The 14,521-nt window shown below is 37.2% G+C and overlaps 1 protein-coding gene and 1 pseudogene across 9 annotated transcripts in view; both read right to left on the bottom strand.

Moving 5' to 3' along the window:
- Positions 1-14,521, bottom strand: part of COG5 (component of oligomeric golgi complex 5) — a gene marked incomplete at its 5' end in the record, with an annotated part of 277,186 nt that overhangs the window by 212,181 nt on the left and 50,484 nt on the right. The gene's annotated exons all lie outside the window — the stretch shown is intronic.
- Positions 8,110-9,851, bottom strand: LOC307057842 (syntaxin-11-like; annotated as a pseudogene). The gene has a single exon. The product of its transcript is annotated as a syntaxin-11-like (transcript).

The raw sequence follows: 14,521 nt of genomic DNA on the forward strand, positions 1-14,521 counted from the left end.
TTAAAAGCAAGGGAAAAACCATAAAATAATCTATTTCTTTTCTTCCTTTCCACTCAGTAAGAAATATAAAAACTAGAGAAAACTTTTGACACCTATTTTCTTTATATCTCAGAGATAGACACCTGTGTGAGACCCCTATGGGACTGGGGTGAAGTCAAAGAAAGCTAAATGTGAGATGACTAATAATAAATCTTAGGGAAGAGAGAAGCTCAGATCACAATATAAACAAGAAATATAAGGAGATAATTAAACCCAGATAAGGCAGGAAAAAGATCTAAAATACTCAGAGATGCTCAACTCTTAAGAGAAATACAAAGAGAATACAGAACTGTGGGTTAGAGAGTTCACAAAAGAAAGCTAATTTGAAGACTTTTGCTAAAAAGCATTCCAAACAATGAAAGGATTAAAATAAAACCCAGACAACAGATAGACTGGACAGATTAGTAATATGATAACATATATTACATCATAAGAAGTAGAATGAAAGAATATTATAACAATTCACAAACATCTGGAACAGAGTAGTACTGAGATGTAGAGACAAAAGGAAAATTGGGTTCATCGTTAATACAAAAGCTATCACCTTCGAAAGAATACTCATTTTTATGAGAGAGAAAGAGATGAGCAAATTTAACACACTAATATTGCTCCCCGGCTCATGATAAAATAAGGTGTGAAAATAACCCTAAGTATCCCTACCCTTCTATTCACACACATTTTTTTTTTTTTACAGACCTCTATAAGCTGTATCCATGGTTTTCAAGCATGACAGCTTTGTACTTCCACCAGCAAGTGGTAAAAAGCACTGTCATTCCTATCAGGGCCACCAATATCAACTCCATACCGTTATCAAAGCAGAAGCATCAAGTAAGATAAAAAAGGAGAGCTGAGTCTGTCTGGGATTGAGGTCATTTTCCTCACCCTGCTTCCATGAAAGCAATTGTGTCATATTTCTGAGAGACATTAAGCAAGACAGACTACCAAAACACATCCACCAATTTTTCAGGGAGAAAAGAAAAAGGAGCAAGAGAAGATAATAACGTTATGAGCAATCACTTTCCACTCAGACAGTTTTGGACATATAAGACTAATAAGGGATGCAAAATGAAAATTTTTTAATTTAACATAAAAAATTTTAATGCTAATGCTAACAATGAGAGTTCTGGCCATATGAGACACAGACTGTAGGAATGAGAAATACATATGGGACTAATATATATACACAGCAGCCTTTAATATCATACACAATCCCATATGTCATACGTTATGTGGAATACTCATTGGGTAGAGAAGAACCAAAGATATGTATTTCACTCTAATGTTGTTAATGCCTCATTCAGAACAGGCTGAAATGTAAAAAAATCAAACTACATAATCAACACTTAAACAATTTTCTTCCCAATTCTTAAAAAGCTACAGTCTTTCTTTTGCTACTGAATTTTTTCCAAGTATCGCTTCTTACAAGCAACAAAATGCTAGCAAACTGTAGCTACCTAAATTTATAAAACTGTCTTTAATCCACACAATAAAATAATGGTCTGTAATACTAATGTCACCTTTCATAATGCTTCCCCAAAAAAGTGACTGATAAATACTAATGGATGAGTAAATAGCTGTGAAATTGAAAGGAACAATTTTTAAACTTCTGACCCTACGGAACCTTGTTTAGGAGAGAGTTCCTCAAAGTATAGCCCACCTACATCAGAACCTCTATGTTGTCTGTTTGGAAACTGCAGTTTCTGGGCCCCACCTTTACATAAGGAGTCAGAACCGCTATGGCTGCAGCCCTGAATAATAAGTTTTAATAAGTACCCTCAGGTGATTTGTGTGCTAAAGCTTAAGAACCATTACTTTACATACCAGAAGACAGACTGTGTATCAAAGTGACAGACATTCAAGTAACTAATAAATGAAAAGATATAGAAGCAGCTCTGAACTCAATTCAGGCCACAGTGCCTTCTTAAGGAAAAAATTTTTAAGCTTACTTCATTTTAACTAATAAAATTTTAATTGAACCATATATACTATAGTTCAGCAGGACATCTGTTTCCTTAAGAAATAAAATTCTATTTTCTAAAAAGAAGTTACCTAGGCAAAAGTTTCCTTTAAAAATCATATACTCAGAAGATAAAATAGTACTAAACATAAAGAAGATGACACTATAAAGTGTTACTTTCACTTCATTCAGCCAAAATATTCTGTTGATTATAAACTGCACAACTACTGTTTGTCATGTTATCTTATTCTGACCAGAAAGTAAGCACTATACTTGCATATTTTTGCTCATTTCAATACAAAACTTATTACTTCTAAAATAAGTTCACAGGGAAAATACTAAAAAACTCTATTTTGTGTATCTTTAGAACAGATGTCACTCAAGTTAGGTAGATGGTTTGAGTCAAACAGTTTTCCTTTATTATTGTAATTTCCTTTGTTTGTGCCATCAACACAATTTAGGAAATATTCAGCTACTCTTTGGTAATTTATGACAACTTTTATTTCCTATTCTGTTTTATAACAGTTTAAGTAACTAATGGTATTCAGTGTTACTTAAATACTTCAAATGGTATTACAGAAGCATTACTCTGGGAACATTTCTTATTAACCCTTTCACTAAGAATTCTTTCCAACAACATTGATATTATTTTCTGTTGTAATTCTTTTGCTTTTTAGCATTTTCACTGAATCATAGAACCAATAGAACCATAGAGTGAGTTAGTATTATTGAAAATGGGCTGCGAGTGAATACAATTTAAATATATAAAGAAAACAGTTTAGGTGATTGAATATAGCCACCTTACAGAAAAACATATGCCAAAAAATACATTTCAGATAAACAATGACTTTTGGTGTAGGGCTTCCTGGAGTCTCATAAATCCCCTGAAATTGTGTGCAAAATTTAATGTGTATCTGTATGCGTGCTTTTTCTCTGGAGCAAACATCTACAATTCAAAAAGATCCTCACAAGAGCATGTCGTCGAAAACTAAAACAAAAAACTATTCTTTTTTTTTAAATGATTATTATTATTTTTAACCACGCCATGCAGCATGTGGCATCTTAGTTCCCCAACCGGGGATCGAACGTGCGCCCCCTGCAGTGGAAGCGCGGAGTCTTAACCACTGGACTGCCAAGGAAGTCCCTAAAACAAAAATTATTCTTAGTGTTAGGAAGAAAGTAGGAAAGCAAAATTGGTAAGTATTATACATAATTTATTTATAGCCTTCCTTATTCTAAGAAAAATATAAGACAACTTTTAAAAGCATCCAATTTTAGATACAATTAAATTAAATGAGAAAATAAATATAATAAAATCAGAGGAAATAGAATGAAAAGAATGAGAAAAGTTAAATTAAAATTAATCCTGGTTGGGCTTCCCTGGTGACGCAGTGGTTGAGAGTCCGCCTGCCGATGCAGGGGACACGGGTTTGTGCCCCGGTCCAGGAAAATCCCACATGCCGCGGAGCGGCTGGGCCCGTGAGTCATGGCGGCTGAGCCTGTGCGTCCGGAGCCTGTGTTCCGCAATGGGAGATGCCACAACAGTGAGAGGCCCGCGTACCGCAAAAAAAAAAATAAAATAAAATAAATAATCCTGGTTTGAAATAAAAATGCAAAACATGTATCATTATCTTGCATTCTTATAAGAGGTGAGTCAAAAATTGTTCCCTGTGCTTTCCATTAGGTCAGATAAAAAGAGAAAAGAGGCTGATTACACAACTCAGCATTGCTAAAATAAAAATCCTCTAGCTATTCAAAAGTACCAACTATTCTTTTTTTTTTTTTTTTTTTTGTGGTATGTGGGCCTCTCACTGTTGTGGCCTTTCCCGTTGCGGAGCACAGGCTCCGGACGCGCAGGCTCAGCGGCCATAGCTCACGGGCCCAGCCGCTCCGCGGCACGTGGGATCCTCCCAGACCGGGGCACGAACCCGCGTCCCCTGCATCGGCAGGCGGACTCTCAACCTCTGCGCCACCAGGGAAGCCCCCAACTATTCTTAATACTGAGACCAAAAAGCACTGTCTTTCATGGATCTTCTCAGAAGGTATGTAATGTGTAAATGATGTTTCTACAACAACTTTAAAGACAACCAAAGCCTCATATGGTTGTTTCTTAGGTCCTTCAAAATACAAAAATGGCCACAACAACCTTACAGAAAAGGCAACACGAAGTTTCTTAAGGCTGATGGTTATAATTTTCTTCAATGTACAATAATGGCATCAAACTAAAAGAAAATTCAGTAAAAAGAATTATATGGGAATGAATAATATAACATTGTCCAGGTATAAAACCCTCTGCAATTCTGGTTTAATCCTAGGATAGATTCTAGAATACTAAAGCAGTGGATCTCAACCATTTGGTACACATCTACAGGGCTGATCAGACTGGTTGGAAGAGAGAAATGGCACTTCCAAATGACAAGAAGACAGATGTTCTTAAAAACAAAACAAAAAGGCACCCAGGTAATTCTGATGTACTTATTCCTCTCATCCTCCTCACTCCCCAACTTTCAGAGATTACTAATTGACAGAAATGGATAGAGTGATTAGCATTCAGAAAAATCTTCCATAAATATTCTTTCTCAATGAAATTCTAGAAAAACTCATTGGCAGAGAAATGGTTAATTGCAAAACCCTAAACCCTGAAGAGCCACCTGAGCCGAGGCAAAGACTAACATCAGGAGAATGACACTCCACCCTTGACAGAGACGGCTGCTAGCAAATTCCAAAATGACAAGTTAAAGAACTGAATTTTCATCAACTAACTTTAAGATAAATCTACTTTGCCCTAAATTTTTAGTCCTCATTAAAACATCTTCTACCTATCAATGATTTAAAGACACAGTTTGAACAGATACAATGAGCTAAAAAAAAAAAAAAAACACCAAAAAAACAACTGGGCTTTCAACTTCATAATAAAAGACACCATATAAATATTTTATCACTGTTGTTAAATACAAGAAATAAGATATCACTACCATTTATATTAACAAATACACTTACTGGTCCTACAACACAACTAACTTCTCAAAATACGTAAATGTTTCTAAAATCTTATTGAGTAACATATGTCACAGGATCTAGTAGGCAGATCACAAAATGCCCAGACAAAATTGGCAAGCAGCAATAACCATAAAATTCTAGTTACCAACATAAATAAGTCTGTTATCTTGTAAGCATTTTTTTAAATCATAAAAGCACTTTTATAAGGCTCATTATAATAGCACTTAGCCCTCACTTGCCCAAATCTGAACATTTCATAACAGGTTTGGGTTGTAGGCACATACAAAAGCGGCGGCAATAAGACAAATATGTCAACATCAATATCACAGGGCAAAATATAACTACAACAAGAGTACAAGCGAAGAGCAATGGAGCACATGTCCCTGGAAAAGCTGCTGAAAGGAAATGGCACTTGAAATAAACTCTGACTGAGGAATAAGCCTGGCTGATGGCCAGTAACAGGTGTAACTATAAAACCGTAAAAATTATACTAAAAAAAATCAAAGAATAAGATAAAATGAACTGGAAATTATACTTACAGTCTATAAAGCAGAGCAAATTTACCTCTATTGTATAAAGAATACATACCTACCAACCAATACAGCAATAGGAAAATGGGCCAAGAACAAGTAACTCATCAATGAAAAACAAATGACACACATGGCAAAAACAAAATGCAAATTAGAGTAAGTTAAAAAACAAGTTACTATACTGTTTTTCACATATGTGACCTGGCAAATAATTTTTAAATGCTAATGTTTATTAATTTTGACAAAGTTGTAGGTATATTCTCTCACATTAGTACTAGAAAGAAATTTCATTTTGAAATATTAAGCAAAACATTAAACATAACCTTTGACCAGGAAATTCAACTTCTTAAATTTATCCTAAGGAAACAATGGAATAATTGTACAAAAATGTATCTCCAAGCACGGTCATAAAAGGACAGTTATACTAGTAAATAATATTAAAATGACCAAAATAGTTGATAATAGTAGATTATTTACATAAATTACTGGAAAGTTTTCATCTGAATATTACCCAGCCATTACAATGATATAGATTTATGTTTATTAATATGGAAGGATGTCCATAATGTAATATTAAGTACAAAAGAATATCTACAATAGATATAGTAATGTACAAGGAAACAGTTGAGAGATTTCCCAAAATAAATCCATAGGTGATACCTACCTACATGTTCTAGTTTTCAGCAATTAATACATACCTGAATTTTCTAGTTTGCACAATTAACATATATTATAATTTTACAAATTAAAAAATTATTCTATTAAACCACTGATAGTAGTATGACAGTAGTACTTAATTTTTTAAATAACACTAGAATTGAGCTGATTATTCTGAAAAAATAAAAATATATAGCATATGGCAGGCATTGTGAAAATTCCTCCCTCAGCTACATTTAGGAACTTAATAGTCACCAAATGTAAGTATAAAATTTTATTATTAAATGAAACTTATACAAGTAAAACTGAGCCTTTGAAAGTCAAATTAATTGGTCACTAGGACATATTTAAAATAGACATTTTTTTCACAAAAGTACTGTCCAGATTGAGACTACTTTGTCAACATTCAGGTCTTGTTCAGTTTTATGTGACCCTTCATTTATGAGCATACTTTATAAAATACTCATTTCTTTGCCATATTTTGTAGAAATTTAAAAAGATGAAAACATATCATAGTTATTTAATTTTCTTGGTTTATTTTAAACCAAAGTAGTAATAGATAGCATTTTTCTCCTTTCTTCCTCCTACATTCAAAACTATATATATTTTCCGAAAGTTAAAATATTAAATATATGAAACATAACATTTTTCATTTTAAAATCCCTGGGCAACTCCATAAACACAGCATATTAATTGTGATTTCTCCACCCCTTGGTGTGTTCCTTTTATAAGTTTTCTGATATTATCTTGTACTTTTAGTTAGGCCAGGTTATCAAATCTAAAAAAAATTCATTAAGCTGTATACTTCAGTTTGTGCACCTTTTTTATACTTCAATAAAATGTTAAAAATAAAACTATGACATCTATTTAAATGATGCCTGTTTAATGCTCTTAAATGTTCTCTAGAATGCATTTAAATAATCAGAAGCAAAATACAAACCGTAGACTAAGATTTTTTTTTTATTTTCTTAGAATGCTCAGAATGAACACGTTTAAATCCCAAACCAATCTCATATCTCAAAAGAAAAAAATGGAGGGGCTTCCCTGGTGGCGCAGTGGTTGAGAGTCCGCCTGCCAATAAAGGGGACGCGGGTTCGTGCCCCAATCCGGGAGGATCCCACATGCCACGGAGCGGCTGGGCCCGCGAGCCATGGCCGCCGAGCCTGCGCGTCCGGAGCCTGTGCTCCGCAACGGGACAGGCCACAGCAGTGAGAGGCCCGCGTACCGCAAAAAAAAAGAAAAAAAAAAAAAAATGCAGGCAGCATCAACGGAAGAGAAGAGAAACCATTACATTAAAAATTTTTTCTCTTCTCTCCTAAGCACTTATTTTTCCTTTTTTTTTTTTAAAGTGTTAAATGTGATTTTATTAAGTAGAGGAGGTGAGCAGAAAGAAGATATACATCCAGGCGGGAATCACATAGCGTCAACCAGATGAAGAATCAGAAATGGAAGATGCGCAGTGTTTCCCAAGGTCAGTTCCCTCGAAAATGAACACAACCGCGGTACTTTCAGGATGGGTTAAATGAAGTCTTGATAAGGAGTTCCTACTGTGAGCCGATGCAGAACTGACTTCCTCCTAGAGGTCCCTGTACCAACATGCCTTGGACATGTATTATAGAGTAAGCTACCACATCTGTTCCCTATTTCGCTTCCTTTAAGAGGCAAGGGTGTTATGTGTCATATAATGACCTCATAAAACTTCAGAAGGCATCTGTCCTTACAGATGAAACAGCAGGTGGGATCAACTCTTGTTCCAAGTACAAGCTGGACTGGAATTCTGGGACCTCGAGTTTTTTCCTTCTCTAAAGACTGAGGTCCCTAGGGATTAGGGCAACTCACCCCAGTGCAGACACCCTCAAAATCTTTCCCAGTGTGCTTCCCCTCCCATTCCGGTCGGGGATGGGGTGGGGCGGCCTGCGTCCCCTGCTAGTTTTGGCAGGGGCAGCAGAAGCAGCAGACGGTCCGGCAGGGGTTCTTCTTCTTGTACTGCATGGCCTTGCTCACCTTGCTCACCTTGGCCTGGCCGGTGTAGTCGAGGGTCTTCTGCACGTTGAACTCGATGACGTCCAGGGTGTCAGCCTGCTGCTCCACCAGCATGGCCATCTGCAGGAAGAGGTCGTGCAGGTCGCGGATGCGGCTCTCCAGCCGCAGCATCTCGCGGTGGCGGCTCTCGATCTCGTTGAGGGCCGCCCGCGCGCCCTTCACGTCAGCCAGCAGGTTCTCTGAGAACACGTCCCACTTGCCTTATTCGAACATGTCCTCGATCTGGTTGCCCGACACGTCCTTGCCCATGATCTCCACCTGGCGCTGGATGCGGATCTTGCAGTTTTCGCGCTGCTTCATCTCGGTCTGGTTGTACTCGTGCATGGCGGCCTGGAAAGGGCGAGTGAGAGCGCTGTACCGTGCGCGCGTGATGCGCGCCACGGACGAGTGGGCGCCGTGCTGCGACTCGGCATCCTCGCTCAGCGCCTTCATGGCGCTCAGCTTGCGGTGGATGCTCTCGCCCTGCGCCTTGATGTCCTTGGCAATAGAATTGATGGGGCGCTTGATGCTACTGAGGCGCCGCATGGACGTGAGGAAGCGGGTGTTCTGCTTTCCCAGCCGCTTCACGTCGGCAGTCAGCTGCTGGTTTTCATCCTGGAGGTCCTGGATGTCTCGGTACCTTAAGGATTCCAGGATGTGGTCCGTCTTGAACATGACATCCTTGGGGGGCGAGTCAAATTCATCGTCCTTGTCTGGGAACTTCTGTTCATACCGCTTGGTTACTCTACAAGTCCTACTAGCTGGTCCTTCATTATGCTTTGGGGTTGAGATGTGGTTTTCTTCTCTTTTTCCTCTTCATCCATTTTGTCCCCTTGCTGCAGCTCCATGTCTTTATTTGTCTTATTTTTCCCTTTAACACACTCTTCAGATGGACTGATTCCTTCCTCAAAGATGGTTTATAATTTCTGTGAGTTCATGGACCACAACCAGCATTCTTTCCTGGCCAGATTCAATGGACAGTCTTTCCTTGAGGATACCTGCTTTGGGGATGATGATCTTGTTGAGAAGACTTTGGAGAGCTGACAGATGTTCCTCTCAGGTCCACAGCTCCTTACCTTACGTATCCCAGCGTGAGCAGGAATCCTTGGTAGGGGCTGACATGGCCTTGCGTCACTAGCTCTGGGTGTTGAAAGCAGGCCGCTCCATCTGATTTCTTGAAACCCTATTTTCTTTTTTCTTTTTTTGAATTTTATTGTATTTATTTTTTATACAGCAGGTTCTTATTAGTTATCTGTTTTATATGTATTAGTGTATATATGTCAATCCCAATCTCCCAATTCATCCCACCACCACCGCCCCCCACCACTTTAACCATTACATTAAATTTTTTTTAATTGCTTTTAAGCTGTACAAGTTCTTCAACTTCCACTAACAAAAAATATTGTTACAGCCTCTACCCAAAATTTACAAAAGTCCCAACTTCACACAATTCTTTTGTCTTATAGCACTTTGGTTCTCATTAGCACCTCCACCAGAGTACAAGTGGAAGAAATAAATAATAAGTGCAAGGAGAAGTCCTCTTCTTACTAGCTGTGTGATCCTAGGAATGTTACTTGTCTCATCCAGACTCTGTTTCCCCAACTGCAAAATGATAACATCTACCTCAGAGGCTGTTGTGAAACCTCAATGAGATAAAATATATACAGTGTTTAGCACAGTACTTGCCACAAAGCAAACAATGACAGCTTTTATCATTTTTCTGAAATTTTATGTTTTTTTAATGTATTTTCAATTCAATTATGTCATGTAGTTACAAAAAAAATCACTATGTATTGATTACTGTAGTTCCTCAAAAAAGTACTTTTTCTCATCTCAGTATTTGAGACCTGATTTTCACTTAAATGTGTTTATTCTACGTCAGTGCCCAACTTTAACTTGAAGATCTTCATAGTAATACTTCAGTATTTTGTTACCATAAAAAATACACAAGAAATGTATATTATGTGATTTTTTTAAGAAAAAACAAAAAAGATGCCATTTTTGTACACATAAGAGTAGAACACACGACCACAGATGATGATGTATAACCAATGTCACCTTCAAAATATATAAATTCATCCTTTAGTTCTATTTCTAAAGAAAGAAGGATAAGAGGAAAGCAATATTGGAGGGACCTACTATATGCTAGGCAAGGTTGAAAACAATCTATAATTTTGTCTCATTAAATCTACCCAACAGTCTTTTGAAATCTGAGAGAGAATTTACCTTGTCGATATTCACACAGTTAGCAGGAGCGATGCAAATGGGATTTAAATCAAGCTCTAGATGGCTTCAAAGCCTATGTTCTCCTGTCTCTTAATCACAAACTACATAGGAGGAACAATTACATTATTTTATGGTATAATTTTATGACATTTTGAAGTCTCTAAAATGTTAATAAAGTGAATATTACTTTGATGAAAGAAAAGTTTGTGAATACTGTGCTGTTCTAGTTATTACATTAAAATAACTAGCCTGCAAGTGCCCATTCAACAAAATTTGTTCATAAATCATTTATCTTCAGTACAAGTCTTCCCAGCTACTCCTTTTCAGTTTTTATTTTCATTGCTACATTTTAACGCACTCTAGAATATCAATTTCATTACTTTGTTTTAGGTAGAAAGTCTCCACATCAATTAGATGGTTGTTCTTAAGTATCCCCAAACCTTATTTTAAAACAACAAACAAACAATACCTTCTCTCTCTCCTCCACCCTCTGTCCAGCAATTACCAATGTTCAGTATTTATGGAGAAGACCAAGCCGAATTTCTCAGAACACAGTTTAAAAACAAACAAGATTTTGAACTACTAACCTTACTAGGAAATTCTATGAAAAATGTCCTGTTCACATTTTTCTTCCTGTATTGAGATCCTGACTAAACATTATTCTTATTTCTGTTAGAAGTTAAGTAACTATGGCTCATAACCAGGCTCCAACACATGCCTATAACCAGATCTGGAATAACATCCTACAAGTATCCCGAAGACCAAGAATGAACTTTATTAATCAGCATAACTCTAAAACAGAAACAGTCTTAGAGACAAGCACACAGTAGGGTTTTAAAACGTATGTATCAGCAGAGAATTGACTACGTAAACCTGATTAGAATAAAAAGTAGTTTTCTTTTACTCGCAAATTATTTACCTGTAAAACCTTAAATTGGCCGGAGGCCATTATTTGTTTCTTAAGAGCAACAGGGGAAAAAATGTATAATTAGCCATGATATCAGAAGAGTATGCAGGATATTTTATAAGCCCTATCCCATTACAGCTGTTTACTTAAAAACATCAGTTAATATTTCATATCTGTGTGTAAAAAAGGTATGTTTCCTGCCAATAAAAAGACATATAACTCTGGCACTTTCCTCTTGAGGAGAAGCAGGACACATTAAAACACTGTGTGTGTGTATTTTATTTTGTTTTGACTCTAATGTCTTTCTAGGGCAGAACTTTACAGATCAGCCATTCTCTTTCCTCCAAAACACAAAGAATCCTCCTTCCATGTAGCTGATACGGTACAGATGCATTTGTTTCTTATTTGCTGCCAGAAAAAATTACCACAGACTTAGAGGCCTGAAAGCTACAAATTTATTATCTTCCAGTTTTGGAGTTTAGAAGTCCAAAATGAGTCACAGTGGGCTAAAATCAAGGTGTTGGCATAGCTGCATTCCTTTCTGGAAGTTCTAAGGGAGATACCATCTCCTTGCTCATTCAATTTGTTAGCGGACTTTAATTCCTTCAGGTTGTAGCACTGAGGTCCCCATTTCCTTGCTGCCTGTGAGCTGGGGACAGTTCCCAGCTACTGAAGGACATCTGCATGTCCATGAGTCCCTTCCTTTATCTTCACAGCCATCAATGGCAGGCTAAGTACTTGCACGCTTCAAATCTCTCCTGCCTCTTCTACCACTGCAGCTCTCTGGCTCACTCTTCTGCCTTCCTCTTTCACTTTTATAAACTCAAGTATTTAGAATGGTCCCATCTGGATAATCCAGACTAATCTCCGATCTCAAGGTCCATAACCTTAATCACATTTGTGAAGTCCCTTCTGCCACATAGGTAATATATTCAAAGGTTCCAGTGACTAAGATGAGAATATCCTTGAGGGGGCGCATTATTGTGCTTACCATACAACACCACATGCTGAGCTGCACTGACTTGAAGCGAGGAACAAAAGAGCATGTCACCACCTTTTGGCTAAAGAAGAAAAGTTCTTAGGATAAAATAGAGTTCAAAATGCTAAGCAATCTTCATCAAATACTACCACTATCAGAGAATCCATCAATATAAGTAGACGTTATCATTAAATCCTTACTTCTTTTTAAATGGAAAAACACCTAGATATATTAACAACTTACTCAAAACTAACTATATTTCTCACTGTAAAACAGCACTGGTTTCTAGCATTAGGCTCTCTCTCTGTTCACTTTCTTTATGTTCCACAAATCTTTATCTGGAAGAAAGCTTCTCACAAAGCTAAAGACACACTGGAAGACACACAGGCTGAGATGAAGTCTTCTGAAAACCATGACACTTTTTATATCACAGAAACAAAAATGAATTTGTTAGAATGGTAATAAGACTCATGAGTGCCAGACAACCAGCCAGAGTCTTAGAATCCCCATATTAAATATACCTGAAGACTAAAGAAAGGGTGTTGCTGCTTTAAGCTAGTTTTGGCAAAGAGAAAGAATAACTTCTATGGGTATAATTTTTCTGTTGCTCTTCTAAGTAAACGAAACACTTGCCTTAGAGAACAGAAGAACAGAGAGAAAAAAGATTCCATAAAACTGATTTTAGTCTTTAAGTAAAAATTTCCACAAAATGTCATCCTTCCAAAACAAAGTAATAAGTTTTAATACTAGTAGACTCCAAAAGGCAAAGTAATGATAAAGTACCTTGGCAAATTTATTGTTCTAAGTCTGTAAGGTTACTTAGACTCTATGAAACATTCTTGTATCCATTCATTCTTTGGGAATACAGAGATTTTATATACATAAAATTCAAGTCTGCACTGAACATTACCTCTAATCATATTTAAAAACTAAAATTAGTTTGGAATCTCAACCTACAGAAATTTTTATCAAAGCGATTCAAATTTACAATGCTCATTTGATTTTATGGACTTTGAGTGCATATGCGCAAAAGGCAAATACAAATTATTTTAGTCTAGTTTCCACTAATGGCAGAGTAAATTGGTCAAGCATAGTTTCCTGCAGATAATTTCTAAACCTAGATAAGCCATTTTTAAGAACACACTTATTTGAAGGCCCTGGAAAGTGATCAAAGGCAGGAACATACGGAAGGAAGGGTTACATTTGAAATACATAAATTGCAGTGGATAAGGATTCCAAGTTTGGGGTTTTTTGCCTAAGGGCACTGACCACCATTACTGCCATCAACTCCCATTCCAATGCCCACAGTTCTTGCAGCAGAAAAATACAGATTTTCAGTCCAGAGATGGTAGAGAACACGAATTAAGACAGAGTAACTAAAAATTTAGAAAGAGAAATCCTAAAAAGAATAGAGCCACAGCAGGAGCAAGACGCAAATCCCTGGCTTACCATTAAAATACAGACATGGGGGAGAAGGGAGGATCCAGGAGGAGGGGGAAAAGCAAGCAAAAGTCAGAGGGATGTCTGCCCTTAAAAGACTGGCAAGCCATGTGAGTTTACTGCTTTTTTTAGACTGATGGTTTTCCCCAAACAGTACACAGCTCAAGCAGCAGAAAGCTGGGGCCTTACTGTAACTTGAGGTGTCACAGGACAGAGCTCAGAGCTGAAAGAGCAACTGGAAATTTAGGAAGGAAACTCTAAAGGAAAAAAAGATACACAAAACCTGAGGCCCATGATCTTAGTATCAACTCTGACAAAATTCTTGGTGACATCTAAACTACAGAGGTACAGGGCTGATCTATCAGGTACCAGGTTACTAAAGCAATAGCTATAAGCCAGAAGAACTGAGCAGAGGCGAAGACCACACAGTACAGGGGAAAGAATGTGTAGCTTGAGATCAGACAAGTTAACTTCCAGCTGGAACAATAACAACAAAAAACAATCCTCAGAGAACACAGTAGAATCTCAGATAACAAATATATTATCCACAATGTCCAGTTTTCAACCAAAAATTACTCCATATGTTGGATCAACAGTACAGAATAGAGAGCCCAGAAATAAACCCATACACCTACCTTCGACAAAGGCGGCAAGAATACACAATGGAAAAAAGACAGTCTCTTCAGCAAGTGGTTTGGAAAAGCTGGACAGCCACATGTAAATCAATGAAGTTAGAACACACCCTTATACCATATACAGAAATA

Source organism: Hyperoodon ampullatus (assembly GCF_949752795.1).
Source record: "Hyperoodon ampullatus genome assembly, chromosome: 9".
NCBI lineage: Eukaryota > Metazoa > Chordata > Mammalia > Artiodactyla > Ziphiidae > Hyperoodon > Hyperoodon ampullatus.